The sequence below is a fragment of the Nilaparvata lugens genome, chromosome 2 (genome assembly GCF_014356525.2).
Source record: "Nilaparvata lugens isolate BPH chromosome 2, ASM1435652v1, whole genome shotgun sequence".
Classification (NCBI taxonomy): Eukaryota; Metazoa; Arthropoda; class Insecta; order Hemiptera; family Delphacidae; genus Nilaparvata; species Nilaparvata lugens.
This window is the reverse complement of record NC_052505.1, coordinates 39,601,806-39,619,075: the sequence shown is the minus strand read 5'-3', so window position 1 is coordinate 39,619,075 and position 17,270 is coordinate 39,601,806.

The window sequence follows — 17,270 nt, the reverse complement described above, 5'->3', positions numbered from 1 at the left end:
TGTCTTTCCATAATCTGAGGCCATGATTGGCTGGAATGTTTTATGAATTTGAGAATCTTTGATCACTTACCACAGTCCTGAAATCTCACTATATTCAGATTACCTATACATGATCCTTCAATACTAAACTTGATTATTTCGCTTACTAAAAACATATTCCTTGATAATTTGATTCCTCTTCGTCATTCACTTTGTTGAAGTGCATTGATGATTTTATGAATGATGTCATCTCCTAACTGTACAATATTGTATCTTTATCCCTTAAATCGCTTCATGATTTTAATTTTATAGAATTGGCTACAAAAGAATCACAGATCAGAATTAATCAGTGGAAAAAAATGATTCCACGTTCATATAGGTTTTAAACCACTCAAAAAACCGTAAGTGATTTCCATTTTCCACCTCCCTATATTAAAGATAGCGTTGTCGAAATTGGAGGGTGAGTCACTCGTTCCTAATATAATCAAGATTTATTGCTGAGGCAAAGAAGAGACATGCCGAATTTTTCTGTTCGCTGTTTGTTTCTTCGAAATTAGCAACGAAAAACGAGAAAGGAAGCTCGAAATAAATGGGTTCGCATGAGCACACGCAAGACAGGTTCGAACCCCGCAATAAGTCATTGGCTATGCACGCAAATGCAACCAAACAGGGTCACGGTAACTGCATTCAGTTTCCTGTCACAAAACTGCTCTAGGCTAACGCATTCCCAAATGCCTCACATTCAAAGCATACTTTCATCCCTCTACAATTCGAGGTTGATGGATATTCCATTTTTAATGCCAATTAAAATGTCTCTACTGATGCAAAACTTCAAACATAACAATAAAACTAGAGTCGTTTCAACAAAGAAATATTGATAAGGTCTCTTTCACATCATGGACTGGAAACTCGTATTGTTCACCAACTAAAAGATTGTAGAATTTAGATAAGTAAACGTCTGTGTTAAAATATGCAGTCGTTGAAGAAGTTTGTGAAGTAGACGTTTTCGTACCTAATTACGTCTACAAATTGCCTACTTGCGTGTTCGCTTCCAAGGTTCCTTTTTCCTGCACATTCCATCAACTGATGAAACACCAATGAGTCCACTCTTTGTTAATCAATGTACTTGAATTTGGACTAACTAGACAGTTTTATCATTGCTGAATACTTTCCCATCTACTTATTAATATTATCGATGACAGTCTCGGAATTGAATATTGGTTTTTGAAGCTTAGAATTCATTCATTTTGGGTGTGAGGTAGGCATAACTTTGAGTATAGAACAAGAAGACTATTAGATATAATATTAATGGAGAATAATTATTGCGCCATTCCCAAATTCTTGGGCTCACTTGTCCAATGATTCATAATGAAGAAGATCTGATTAATCAAGGAAAGTTCAATTGTGTCTTCTAAACAATAAACACATTATAATTTATATAAGCTATCAGTAACCTTCCCTACCATAACTTCCGGTCTCGGTAATATACGTATTTCTCATCATTTTACGATACATATAAATGATTAATATGATCTTGTTCCACTCATTACAGGCGGAAGTTGTAATCCTATTATAGGAGACTATGCACACGATCAGACTTGGCCAGTCCTGCCGGCGAATTTCTTGTCGTTGCGATAAGACAGCGTCACAAGAAAGTATGATGTATTGTGCCAGAGGTACATATTGTCCTCTAATACAATTTCCCAGCTCTCTCTCCTTCCTCTTATGTTTGTGCACATAAATCTGGCTTCCCTTCCCCCTTGATAACCAGCTTCAGATTTCCTCTTTCAGGGAACGACATCGTTTCCTGAAGAGCAAACTTCTCACCAAATTCAAAATTGATTGCGACAACGTGAGGAAATAGGTCTCTGAATTCAGTTAGATATGGCTGTCCTCATTATAAATTACATTCTATTGAAGAGGGTATTAGACTCTGTAAAATAAACAAATAAATAAATGGATAAATAAATGAATAATAAATAAATAAATAAATAAATGAATAATAAATAAATAAGTGAATAAATAAATAAACATTGTAATCGTCTTAAGCTTGATTACAGGACAGTTGGCTCATATATAATAAATCATAATCAGAATAAAACATACGATAGAGTTTTTATTGATGAAGCTCTACTTATGCATGCGGGTTACATCGGTTTTATTGCTAACTTGAGTAAGGCCTCAGAAATAATTGTAGTTGGTGACGCAAACCAAATACCCAATATTGACAGAAGTAATTATGCAACAAGATGGCATAAAATTTCAGAATTCCGCGAACCTTTTACAAAACAAACGGTAACTCCTAGATGTCCTATCGATGTTTGTTTTGTCCTTTCCACTGTCTATGAAAATATTACGACGCTTAATGAAAGAGCTATCTCAATTCTGCCTACTTACATAAATGGGGAATACCATCTGATACAACCCGACACTTTGATATTAACATTCACCCAAGAGGAAAAACTTATGGTGGGTGATACTATAAAGTGGAGAGAGGATGTTGCACTTCACACAATCCACGAAGCACAAGGGCTAACTCATAAAAATGTTATTCTAATCAGAATTAAGTACAAGGAGAATGAAATCTACAACAGCATGCCCCATGCGATTGTTGCTTTGTCTAGACACACTGATACTTTCAGGTATTTAACAACCAGTCTAGTAGATGATGCTGCGGACAAACTAATTAAGAAACTTAAATTCATAGATAGTGAGGGGCTTGTTAAATGGAACAAGGAAAAGAGAAGTGGACCTGATGATATAAGTTATGAGTGACACTGAAGAAGTTCTGAATATTTTAGAAACAGAAAATGAAACAGATGTAATCGATGATTATTTGAACTATCACTTTCACGAGGACAGAAATAAAGATGCTGAGTGTTTCAGTATTATGTCTATGAATATATGTAGTTTGAATGCTAATTTCGATCAGTTTATTTGCTGCCTCAATGAATTGAAAAATGATATTCACATTATAATATTAACGGAGACCTGGTTGACTGCAGATATGCCGTTCATTTCCAACATTCCTGGATATACGACAATAAATAAGTACACTAAACAGAATAAATGTGATGGATTATGCATGTACATAAAAGATTGTATAAGATTCAATGAAGTTTCACTCGATATCACTGATGCCAATGTAGTTAGTGCTGACTTAAGAATTGATGATTTTATTGTGAAGGTGATTGGGGTTTATAGATCACCAAGTAATCAAAATATTGATAATTTTCTTAATAGTCTGAGTAATGAAATCAGTAGAATTCCTAATGGAATAAATGTATGTGTGGCGGGAGACATGAATATAAATACACATTCAACTAGTGTTCCTGTTCAAGATTATCTGCATATTTTCAATAGTAATGGCTATAAGTCTTACATAACTGGTGATACCAGAGTAACAACCACAACAAATTCTTGCATTGACCACATTTTTTATAAAAATTCAGGCAACCATTCTATGTCCAATAAAGGAGCTATATTTAGGACAACCATAACTTACCACTACGCGGTTGTACTGAACTTGGTGAAGGTTCCTATCAATAAGTATAATAGAAACGTATTGATAAACACATTAACTAGAACCAACTATCATGCACTATTGGAACGCATAAGGAATGAAGATTGGAAAGAAATATATACCGTGAATGGAAGCATTGACACTATTATGGATAAATTTGTCGATCGTTTGACCAGTCTCATCAATCAATGCAAGAAGGTAAAAGTGATACCTAACAGACTTCGTCCCCTGAAGCCCTGGATATCTGAAGGCATCATAAGATCAATAATCACGTGGGACAAAATGCATTCTAGACTCAGAAAAGATCCTAATAACAATATCTTAAAGAATGAATATAAGGCTTATCGTAATGGTTTGAATCATAAATCATGCAAAGGAAGTCTACTATAAAGGGAAAATTGAAAATTGTAATAACAACAGCATAAAGTTGTGGAAGTGCATAAACGAAGTTATAGGTGAGGACAATATCAAGGACAAGAGTACTTAACTTGATGCTCACTCCCTCAACAATTATTTCACAAATGTGGGTGAATTACAAGCTCAAACTATCAATATCCCTGATAATACTGTTGATCGATTTCCTGCAATACAGATCGATAACACGTTTTCTATGAGACCAACGTGCCAAGTTGAAGTTGAGGCAACTATTAAAAATCTAAAGAACAACTGCAGTCCTGGTATTGATAGTCTAGGTAATATTACGCTGAATAAAATAGCCAATTTTATATCTCAACCTCTCGCTTCCATTTTTAATAGATGCTTTGAGGAGGGATATTTTCCCGAGCACCTCAAATCAGCCAAAATGAAACCTCTATTCAAACAAGGTGACCCGACTAATCCCTGTAACTATAGACCAATTAGTCTTATCAGCAACCTTGCTAAAATAATGGAGAAACTAATAAAGTGAAGAGTTGTTTATTTCTTGAATCTTAACAATATAATCAACAAGAACCAATTCGGTTTCCAAAATGGTAAAAGTACATCTGACGCTCTAATAAAATTCATCAATACTTTATCTGATAAAATAAACTCCAATAAGAAAACTATTGCGGTCTTCCTGGATACACGCAAAGCTTTTGATACAATACCTCATAATACTTTGTTCAATAAACTGAAGTCCTATGGTTTCAGAGGAGTCTCGCTTAAATTGTTCAAAAGCTATCTGAGTAATAGAACCCAGTCCCTAACCATAAATGATCAATCTAGTGTAACTAACTTAACTTCTTATGGTCTTCCTCAAGGTACTGTACTTTCTCCTATCCTTTTCATACTCTATGTAAATGACTTTTTTAATTTAAGACTTCTTAACCCAACTGTGATATCCTTTGCAGATGATACTGCAGCTATTTTTCACGGTAATTCATGGAATGAAGTTCATACCATAGCTGAAAATAATATGCTTTTAATTAAGAAGTGGTTAGATAAGAATACCTTAAGTTTAAATATTGAAAAAACTAATTACATAACTTTCTCTGCAAATAGAGTAGGGCAGCCTAACGAGAATCAAGATTTGAGACTCCATTCTCAGTGCAATTTAAACTTGGGTAATTGTGATTGTCCCACCATTAAAAAAGTCAATAATACTAAGTATTTGGGAATTATAATTGATGAAAACCTTAAATGGGATGTTCATATTAAATACATATGTAGAAAAATTAGATATTTATCTTTTAAATTTTACCAAGTTAACAGAATTCTTAATAAGAACCACCTGAAAATGATGTATCATGCTCTAGTCAAGTCAATTCTGCAGTAAGGCATAGTTGTTTGGGGAAGCTGTTTCAACTGTCATATTGCTGAATTATTTGTAGCACAAAAACTGATAATTAAAACTATATTAAGCAAACCCAGGCTCTATCCAATGGATATGGTTTTTAGTGATTTTGAAGTCATGACTATACGTCAATTATACATAAAAACAGTAATTGAGTACTTAATAAAATATAGATCCGATTTTTCTCTCACAATAAACTCTACTCTTAATTATTATAATCTAAGGGCCACTGCTAACAAATATGTAACCTATAACACTAATATTGAATGTATAAGGAGGATTTACATAGGTTGATTTACATAGTTGATTTACTATTTACATAGTTGATTTACATAGGTACTAAAATAATAAACCTCATTCCAAATCACTTTCTCATGGACAATAAGATCAGCGGAAAAATTAAACTTGACATACAGTAATTTATTCTTCCATTTAGATATATGACTCGAGATTTCTGCTCCAGCATTGTTTTTTCATTAGTTTTTTTTCATTTTTCAGTGGACTCGCTTATCTTTATTTTGAGAACCTATTCCTCTGTTTTCTTCCTTCCCCCCATTTCTCCCTTCCCTTTTTTCCTTATTACTTCTCTCCCCTTCTTTGCCTGCCTATTACATGGGAAACCATAGTTGGCTAGGTATCTTCCTCTCTTTTTTTCTCTTCTCCAACACACCCTAACACAAAGCCCATGGTTTTTTATATTATTTGTAACATTTTATTGTGTTTTATTTGTTTCGTAATTCTTTGTAATCTTGTTTTGTCTTGTTTTGTGTGTTTTTAATAAAAAATAAAATTGAAAATAAATAAATGAATAAATAAAATAAATGAATAGATAAATAAAATAAATGAATAAAGAATAAATGAATAAATAAATAAATAAATAAATAAAAAATAATAAATAATAATAAATAAATAAATATAAATAATAAATAAATAAATAAATAAATAAATAAATAAATAAATAAATAAATAAATAAATAAATAAATAATAATAAATAAAAAATAATAAATAAATAAATAAATAATAAATAAATATAAATAATAAATAAATAAATAAATAATAAATAAATAAATAAATAAATATAAATAAATAAATAATAAATAAATAAATAAATAATAAATAAATAATAAATAAATAAATAAATAAATAAATAAATAAATAATAATAATAAATAATAAATAAATAAATAAATAAATAATAAATAAATAAATAAATAAATAAATAAATAAATAAATAAAATAAATTAATTAATAAATGAATGAATAAATAAATGAATAATTATCCAAGACACATAGTGAGGAATGAATCGAAGTAAAACTTGCTGAAAATAATGTGTACTACTCCTACTGCATGGGAAAGTTCTTGACAGGAGAGACGCAAAACTTTGTTAAAAAATTTGAGATCATGGTTAGTAGCATCCTCGATCTCTTTAAATCTTCAAAGCAACTGTCTTCAGGAGCATCATTGCCAGAATGATGTAAACATTTGTTAATTGATAGGCTGCATGAGGGGAAGAAACGTTGGTGATTATTGAGCTATAGATTCATACAGTTATTGTATAGTATAGCTATTTTGATTTATATAGTTATTGATAAATGAATTCAGTGCTCCTGTGAAATTAGTTATTGGATTACAAACTCCAAGGTTCTTGATAAAGGCTCCTATCCGCTTGTTTATTATATTCTCCTGATGATGATATTCCAATTCATTTCTTTCGTACAACATTTCTCTTTGTGCAACCTTATAAACTTTGAAGAAAAGGACATACACCGATTGCGCCCAGCGGTCAAATTGGGACTGATACATGGCTATTTTCCAGGTCTTCCAACACATGTTTATAAAGTGCAGAGACCTCAATCTGGAAAATACATCTCCGTATTTAATCAATTCTAAGTTTATACCATCTATACCAGTCAATTTTCTATTCTTTGTATCATTAAATTTAAAGCAAACTCTATCATAATTCATTGTCCACTGGGCGCTCTTCAGTTCCTTCTATCTCGATCAATTAAGTTGTTGGATTGTACTGGAGATTTCTTCAGTGTTAAATGTATAATTCTCCCTCTGTGACTGTGTTAATATGAACTATATCTTTGTTGGTTCTATTCATGTTCTGCATGATATCATGAGCAATTTCCTGTCTACCATGCAAATCTTCCTCAATATTGCTTACAAACCGATTGCAGGATTCTGCATGCTTTTTCCTCACATTATTTCTAGCTGCATTTTTTTTCATGAGAACATTTTTTGCTTCATCTGTTTTTGCTTGAATTTATTTTTACATTTACTACATCTCGTAGGAAATAAAATATAAAACGTCCTACATATTCAATCTTCTTTTCCGCGCAAGATTTTTTGTTACCTTTATGCCTTCTGCTTCTCTCTAATAGCAAAACTAATTTCATCATCCCAAGTTTTCAATCAAGATTTTCTTTCATCTCCAACTTCAGTCATTTCATATCGTAAATTATAAATTACATATTATTCCATTCCATCTTAGTAATAATTCTGTCAATCTCTTCTAATGAAGACCTTGCATACTTTCTTCGTGTAAAAAATATATTCTATAGGCCTCATCCTTATCTTGTTGTTTCTCCATACTAGTTTCCCTGTTTCTCCAACGGGCCATTTTAGAAACGATCAGAGTCTTTATCACAGCCTCTATACGCTTTAGTATATTTTACTTGACGGAGAATCTGTTCATTTGCAATAACGTAGACGATAAGATACCTATTACTTCTGGCAGCCCAAGTGTATTTGTGGGTATATTTTCTCTTAAGGAGAAAGTATTAGTTATTTCCAATGTATTATATATGGCGAAATCAATTAGTCTTCTCCCACTGTTATTTATAAGTGATTCATACCCACAGCGCCTTGCACATTTCTGTTACCCATTATTTTTATTCAAATCTCCAGAAATGAGCAGGTGATCCATTTAATATTAAATTTATTGACCTTTTCTTGTAGTTCCTCATGAGAGAATTGAGTATTGTAACATTCAAATTCTCAATCATTAATTTCCCCAAAATCAAAGATATAGCCAAGAAAGCCGATACAAAGGCTGTAGCCTACTAGCTTGGATTCCTTACGTTCAACTCAATTCATTTACCAGAAGAAGGACATCACTGGATTTCTTTCAAAAGTCACTCTTATTTCCAGTTGATTATTTTTGTCAAGGTAGTGAAACGAAAACCAAGAAATCCCAAACGAATCAGCTAGCTATTCTAAAAATATATTTTCAAAGTGTAGGGTATGTAATTAGTTTGCCTAAAATTCGGCATCACGGTTCACGAGGCTCTAGCTTCCATCCAGTTTTATGGCAGGGATACAGGTTTGAGCTATTACCCCTAATTGCCAGGCTTGGTCGAATGCCGTACCCAATAACGACTCTTAGCGCTATAGGGCCCATTGTTTTACGACTTCGGCTATGCTATGCTCCATATTGGGAGTGGCAGGTTATTTGCTTTGTCCATAAAAATTCTCTGCTATAGATAGATAGGGTTTCCCTACCAAACTCAAAACTCCCACTGATTGGATTTTTTTTCAATCTTCCATGATTATTTTAAACTCGAAAAATCTGGTAAACACAATTTTCAAATATGCTTGGGCAATTTTCAATAGTATTGAAATGAATATTATTGAATTGATTTTCAAACATGTATTGTCAGGACATGTGAAACTTATTCAAAATATCAAGATGGATGACTGTTGTAATTTTTTATGATAATCCGAGCTAGGCATCCCAAGTCTATATTCACATTCTCTTTTCATATCTCATCTTCAATTATGCAGTTTTCGCCTAGTGTGATAAGTCAATCAGTCAATGACACGCCAACAATGATTAGTAGCTCCTACTTATTCCCCAATTCCGAAATAGTATTCTTTGTCATTAGAAGCTCATGAGCGAGATCAAGTTTTCAGTTCTCAAGCCCATTATGCTTCAATCTTTTTTTGCAATTGAGGATGATCCACCTCTATATAATATTTTACTCTATCATCACTCCCATACGTTTAGACCCCATAGGTCTCTCTACCTATACCCCCATACAAATAGTTAAATTTGATCATACCAAGTCTGATCTGGGATATGATCCCATTACCAAAAATATTTATATTGATCAGTGATGTGTTCAATAAAACCTATGCTCAATAGTCGAGTGAAATGGTTATTGTGAGTTGAAAAAATCACAAATAGACTGTATTTTCATCCATATGAATGATTATGAAATCATGGATATCACAATCATGTCCTACGATATAATAGTAGAGTTTTATTCAATTGCATGTAATTATTCCATCTACAGGTATACCACAGTTTCATGGTTTACTGTATAGTCGTGAAGTTTATCGATTCCCCTTTCACCATGCATTATTGACATCTTTTAACTGTCATCTATTTATGTATCTCATAGTTGTTTGTGAATACTTGTGATGTCTTTGTATTCAATAACATTGTTTTTTTTTCTTTTAAGGGAAGGTAATTCAACCGAGTTACGATATTATGCTAAAAATACACTATAATGCTACAACTGAGAGCTTAGTAGGAGAATTTAAGGTTGTACTGTACACTTTTTTTATTTAAATTGAATAATGTTTTTCATTATAATTGTTAAGATCATTATAAGAGTGAGAAAAAGTGGCAACTGAAATTTTTAAGTGGTCTAATAAGCGAGTTATGGGTTGTTGAAAGTGCTAACTCCGTTTTCTTTCCAGATCATGAACGGTTTCGAAATTTTCATTGGTTTTTTTTTAATACATTCATTATAATTATCATTGGCTTTGTTCTAATATGCGTTTTTTCGCGATTTATGCCAAAATAAACAAGTTATCGAATTCACAAAAAAGGCTACTTTTCTATTTATGAACGATATGCGGAATAAAATGTTTTAGTTTGGAAAGATACATTTTTTGAATTTTTAAGGTAAGTTCTGTTGATATAGACGAAACCGTTTATGATCTGGAAAGAAAACGGAGTTAGCATTTCAACGACACTTAACTCCCATAACTCGCTTATCAGACAACTTAAAAATTTCAGTTGCTACTTTTTCTCACTTATAATGATCTTCACAATTATATTGAGAAAGATTATCCAATTTAAATAATAAAAAAGTTTAACGAATAGCCTTAAGACTTTTAGAATACTTACTCCACCCGGCTTTTATATACATAAGCCATATTTGCAGCTGGATACAATTTGATGAGGACACAATTGAGAGGTGCATGAAAGCTTGAAATATTCCAAAAGAAGTTGTTAGGTAGATGTACCCGTGTGAGAAATTAGGAACAATATCTCTCATATTTCATAATTTCATCCCTTGATTTGCTGAAACTGGTGATAACCACTCATATTTAATCAATCAGGCTAAACCCGGCTGATTTTGGAACAAGATTATCCTCTTGTGGCAGTTTGAGTGCCTAATAAGGAGCATGGTAACAAGACATAACGGCATGCTTGATTGAGTTGAGATTGGGGTTGGTGTTGGGGAATAATGAAAAGATTTAAGAGTGAGAGTGTAAGAGGTGGTGAGGGAGGGGTTTCAGGAGAAAGTGGTGTGTCATGAAGAGTCAGCTGCTTGGTAGTTTCTCAGACGCCGCCAATTTGGTGGAAATTTATGGAGGCGTCGCGACGAAAAGGTGTAAACTCGGTGCAGTCAATCACCGAGTTTATCGTCGCCTCCAAGGGGCAGTTATGCCGCTTAAGTAATCACTGTGGTTCAGGTGGCTTTACTGATTCGGTGGCCATTTCGCAGGCACAATAAGGCCGCCTGATAACATTCTCGATCGGCTTTGCTGCGCTCGTAAAGAAGCTTCTCCCTCGCCAAACCACCCAGGATTATTCGCCGCCACTTGTGATAGCCGCCAATCTTCTCACCAACAAATAATCAATCGACCGAACGTCCCGATAAAAATTTGCACCGCACGTCTTTGCCGGTTTACGTGCCAATAAACCGAATGTGCCGATAAACGGCCAGCGTGGATATTTCCCGTCCGATTATTTCTGCTGAATTAGAGATTTTTTTATAAGTTGGTGAGTGTTGGTGATGGCAGCCAGATTCAATTTCTCATTGATGATAGATTGACAAATGGATGATAATTATTTTTGTAATTAGTAATGGTATAGGACCAATGTCATGTTGTAGAATCTTCTTCTAATAAAGGCGAGTTTGGTGAATTTTAAACAATTTAGTCTGAAGCCATATGAGTTCTATTGAAAAAGGTTCAGATGGAAATTCCCAAGAGGGTATACTCACAATATGAGATCTTTCCATTATTGCCATGATGGAGAATAATAGAGAGGTTGTAATAAATTGTAGCTTAGTCTTCATTGTCAAACTGTGAATCGCGATTTATGCCAAAATAAACAAGTTATCGAATTCACAAAAAAGGCTACTTTTCTATTTATGAACGATATGCGGAATAAAATGTTTTAGTTTGGAAAGATACATTTTTTGAATTTTTAAGGTAAGTTCTGTTGATATAGTCGAAACCGTTTATGATCTGGAATGAAAACGGAGTTAGCACTTCAACGACACTTAACTCCCATAACTCGCTTATCAGACCACTTAAAAATTTCAGTTGCTACTTTTTCTCACTTATAATGATCTTAACAATTATATTGAGAAAGATTATCCAATTTAAATAATAAAAAAGTTCAACGAACAGCCTTAAGACTTTTAGAATACTTACTCCACCCGGCTTTTATATACATAAGCCATATTTGCAGCTGGATACAATTTGATGAGGACACAGTTGAGAGGTGCATGAAAGCTTGAAATATTCCAAATGAAGTTGTTAGGGAGATGTACTCGTGTGAGAAATTAGGAACAATATCTCTCATATTTCATAATTTCATCCCTTGATTTGCTGAAACTGGTGATAACCACTCATATTTAATCAATCAGGCTAAACCCGGCTGATTTTGGAACAAGATTATCCTCTTGTGGCAGTTTGAGTGCCTAATAAGGAGCATGGTAACAAGACATAACGGCATGCTTGATTGAGTTGAGATTGGGGTTGGTGTTGGGGAATAATGAAAAGATTTAAGAGTGAGAGTGTAAGAGGTGGTGAGGGAGGGGTTTCAGGAGAAAGTGGTGTGTCATGAAGAGTCAGCTGCTTGGTAGTTTCTCAGACGCCGCCAATTTGGTGGAAATTTATGGAGGCGTCGCGACGAAAAGGTGTAAACTCGGTGCAGTCAATCACCGAGTTTATCGTCGCCTCCAAGGGGGCAGTTATGCCGCTTAAGTAATCACTGTGGTTCAGGTGGCTTTACTGATTCGGTGGCCATTTCGCAGGCACAATAAGGCCGCCTGATAACATTCTCGATCGGCTTTGCTGCGCTCGTAAAGAAGCTTCTCCCTCGCCAAACCACCCAGGATTATTCGCCGCCACTTGTGATAGCCGCCAATCTTCTCACCAACAAATAAATCAATCGACCGAACGTCCCGATAAAAATTTGCACCGCACGTCTTTGCCGGTTTACGTGTCAATAAACCGAATGTGCCGATAAACGGCCAGCGTGGATATTTCCCGTCCGATTATTTCTGCTGAATTAGAGATTTTTTTATAAGTTGGTGAGTGTTGGTGATGGCAGCCAGATTCAATTTCTCATTGATGATAGATTGATAAATGGATGATAATTATTTTTGTAATTAGTAATGGTATAGGACCAATGTCATGTTGTGGAATTTTCTTCTAATAAAGGCGAGTTTGGTGAATTCTAAACAATTTAGTCTGAAGCCATATGAGTTCTATTGAAAAAGGTTCAGATGGAAATTCCCAAGAGGGTATACTCACAATATGAGATCTTTCCATTATTGCCATGATGGAGAATAATAGAGAGGTTGTAATAAAATTGTAGCTTAGTCTTCATTGTCAAACTGTGAATCAAAAGGAAAGCAATGATAAAATGTTGTGAATAGACTTGTGGGGAGAGACATCTCTGGCTTTCCTCCTACTAGATTCTAGATGAATGAATTAGAAGTAAAATTGTAGATCAATCATTACTTGAAGAAATTATCTAAAAACGAGGTTATTATGAAATTCTGACGATAAAACTTTTGATGAAAAAACTTATGATTCATTTAAACAATAGCATAAAGCGGTTATATAGACGTTAGGTGTGATTTACTAGGGTGATTTTAGTGATAGTGAACCTCAATCTATTCACTGTAATTGAATAATACAACATTAATCTGTCCACGTGTGATTTCACCAACAATTTATAGAATAACACATCCACGGTAATGTTATCAGGTTGACCAGTGGGCCATGGTTCAAAAGGATGTGTGCTTATTCATCACAACATATTCAACTACCACCAATTCTAAAGTATCAGATACGAATTGAACCGTTCACCGTTATCGTATGAGCAGTTCACCATGGATCTATAAAAGGTATAATACGGCGCGTTACAAGCAATTATTGACAACAAAGCTCAGTCGATAATAATTACTGAATAAACCAAACACAATGTTTATTGTCATTTTTGGATCGATGTTTGAATTGGCGAGCGAATTCAGCCGAATTGTAGGTGGTAGTTTCCAATGAGTTGTGTAACAAGAGTAGATAGTCGATGCAGGTTGTGAAGTTATTGTTACGAGGACAAAATTCGGTGTGAGAGCGGGCCAAACGAAAACGCCGAAAATATAGCAATAGCGCTCTTCCATTACCGTTAATAATATGATTAGAGAATTTTGATCGTCGTCAACAATAACCGACTTCTTATCAGCGAACAACATGCGCCGCTATTCATCTACGGTACACAGCTTTGCTGGCGCTTCTGTCCTAATTGCCAACCAACTCTGTTATCAACTGTTTGTTACACCCTCCACACCATAGCTACCCTTCGGTCGACCCAATTTTTACATCACGATTCGGCAGCTTGTTAAATTCACAAGGAAAAAGTATTGATTGCCTGCTTTTGACGATCCGTCACTTTTCCTCTCCATCATGTTCAACACAATTGGATGTACTTCAACAAGGTTGACGACCTTTTCTTCAATAAAGTTAACAATCGAGTTTGTCAAATGCTACCAATTATTATTCTCAGTTACGGAGGGAACAAGAAATTGTGACTCTCGATTTTGAAGAATAATTTTCCAATAACACAGATCCAGTAAGAATAAATCGTTGTTCATTGTAAAAGATGTTGTGAAGCACTCCACTTATTTGTCTATTATTTACGGTTCAATGAAGCATCCCGCACTTCAAAAGTATTTGATTTCATGGCAGTAACTCCCTAATATAACTAGAAGCTCATCAGATGAAGAAGTTTAGGAGCTCACTTAAAACATCTTAAACTAAATTGTTCAAATACATTATTATACTTTTTTATCCTCGTTTGAGACTATATTGAAGTTTGGAATGATTTTAAGCTCATAACGGCTCACAACACTGCGCCAAACAAAGTATAAGGTGAAAAAGTCTAAGGTCCTGGTCATAAACAAATTTACAGCGAATATAGGACTTAGACGGTGATGTATTGTCTGCTATGCTGTTGAACTTGAGCCTTGGAAAAGTTATAAGAAGGATAGTTAAATCCAAGAGAAACAATAATGAACAGAATGTAGTGTTGCAGTATGCAGATGAGCTAGTCTTTATTCTAAGGATTTTCTGCCAAAGCCAAACTCTTAAACATGCCTTCCCTTCAAACATAGGACTCTCAATTACTAAAAGGAAAAAAGTATTTGGTTTGGCAATAAGTAGAACCCGGCATTTAAGGAGTGCAATAATTTCAAATTCTAGAGTGTGGAAAACTTTAAATATCCTGGTTCTGCTAATACAGAAGAAAATAATGTTGAAGTTGATGAAAAAAAGGAAACATACCTGCGGGAGATCATTGTTATTATGCACTTAGCCAATACTCAAGGTTCAAAACCCTGTCAAGGAAAATGAAAATACAAATCTATGAGACTGTTGTGTTGAATGGAGTAGAAACCTGGGTTTTGAAAAATAAAAATGAAGACCTACTGAGTGTATAGGATCGAAAGATTCTAAGAAGAATGTCCAATATGATGTATTGATGAAGAATAGATCAAGATACTTCGTTCGAATCAAGAGCCGCGTAACCTGTTCAAGAACCACCAACTGTGCATGAGATCCAAGTGAGACGCTTGAGCTCGTTAGGTTGCGTAGAAAGAATGCGCGATTCAAGAGCCGTTAAAAGAGCCTTCAGAGAAAACCCAGGTGTATGAAGGACGTTCACGAGAACGCTGGCTGGAGGATGTAGAGAATGATCTTTGGAAAATAGGTGTTAGGGAATGGAGACTAAAGGCTACCGATAAAGAGGAGTGGAGAAGCATTCTAGAGGAGGCCAAGGCCTTAAATGGGCTGTAGCGCCGTGGAATAAGTAAGTATTATCCTAATAACTTCATCACAAATATTTTACTGTTATCAGCTTGAGAAGGTCTTCAAGTTGCAGTAATTTCTCCATCATCTCTTTGTTTCTCCATCAATTTCCCTTTAGTTACGAGTGGACGTTTGAAGACAATGTTTCATAAGAATTGAATCTTAGGCAGGTGCAATATACATCAAAACATAGTCACACCGGTTGCATAGCCGTTTTTCCACAGGCGTAAATTGAATATTATATCATTCCCTGACAGAAACACTACCCAGCCTATTTATAGCGTTTGTGGGCTCAAGATTATTCAAAAGTGTTTATTCTTTCAACAAATAAATTCGAATTGAATTTATAGGGAAGGATCATTTTTAAGATCCTCAATAGGGAGCGGGTTGACTCAGTGATCGCGCTGATAAGCTATCGCTTAGTTAAGTTGAGAATCAGCCAACTCCTCTGAATGTGATTCATGAGTTGTAAAATTGCTTCCCGGTGGTTCGGAACCCACCTAAAACTGAAGGTCCATCTCTTATTATCACACTATCATCCGCCTCATCACCCATGCACAAGCCTAGAGCTCGTGCATGAGCTGCATCGTGCTCGAGCCTAGAGCTATATGGGTATCACCCTCAGCAAAAAGAAAACAATTTCGCTCACTTCACGTGACTAATGAGTACTTTCCACTGTATCGTTCACAACATACTTCAACGAGCGTTTCCAGCTGAAAATGGGAGGAAATCTTTCCTGAATACTTCTTCAGAACTTAACAATATGAATGTACTTTTTTTGTTGAACATTTCCAAACTCATCACTTCGTCAGTGATTCCAAGGAATTTCCATTTTAACTGGACCAGAAAGTGAGCCGAAAATGTTGAGTCGTTTCTCTTGAGAACTGCGTTCTCTACGGCGACATTCGCTATTTTTCATCACGTCGCGTTCTAAAAGGTGGCGGGCAGTTGTCTCGGGACTATGATGCCAGTCAAAAGACGTTCTAGGTAGGAAACAACAGTCATAACACAAGTGTCGTAACTCCTGTATTCACCTTCACTTGTAATACTTTCACAGACGAAAGCTCTTTTAGTTGGTCTCACTTCTGAGCCCTTTTTCGGTAGTGCCAGATCTTGCCGGAGAGGCACAAAACGTCGTAAAAGATAATAAAAACGCAGGCACCCTTACCACTGAAAATTCAGACAGGGAGACGACAACATTCAGGGACTAAAACCAATGACGAGGGGTGACTAAGAAGGTGTAAAAACGCATGTGGATCGTAAAACTAGAGCTCTCATATGAAATCCCACTAGTTAAAGTCTGTCGAGGTGCTGTGCTGAGGGGGGTTTCGGGTTTGAGAAAGGGAAACTTACCACCTTTTCTATCTCGCTAAGCACGGGTGCAAGACGATTTTACTACCTTGTTTCTTTCTCTTTCACGCGCACTCTTTTTCTAACAGTTGGTGTGAGAGTGTGAAGAAGGGAAATTCTGTAGGATCGAGTGAGAAACATAGATAAAGAGACATCATAAGAGAAGGGCAGAGAGTAAGGAAAGTAGAGCAGAAAAATGAGTAAATTGAGTAAATGGAAAGGTAAATCTGTATTATTTTATGGCAAATAGATAAATTTGAATTTGAAATAAGGAAAGGGCATTGTGAGAAGTGATTGGA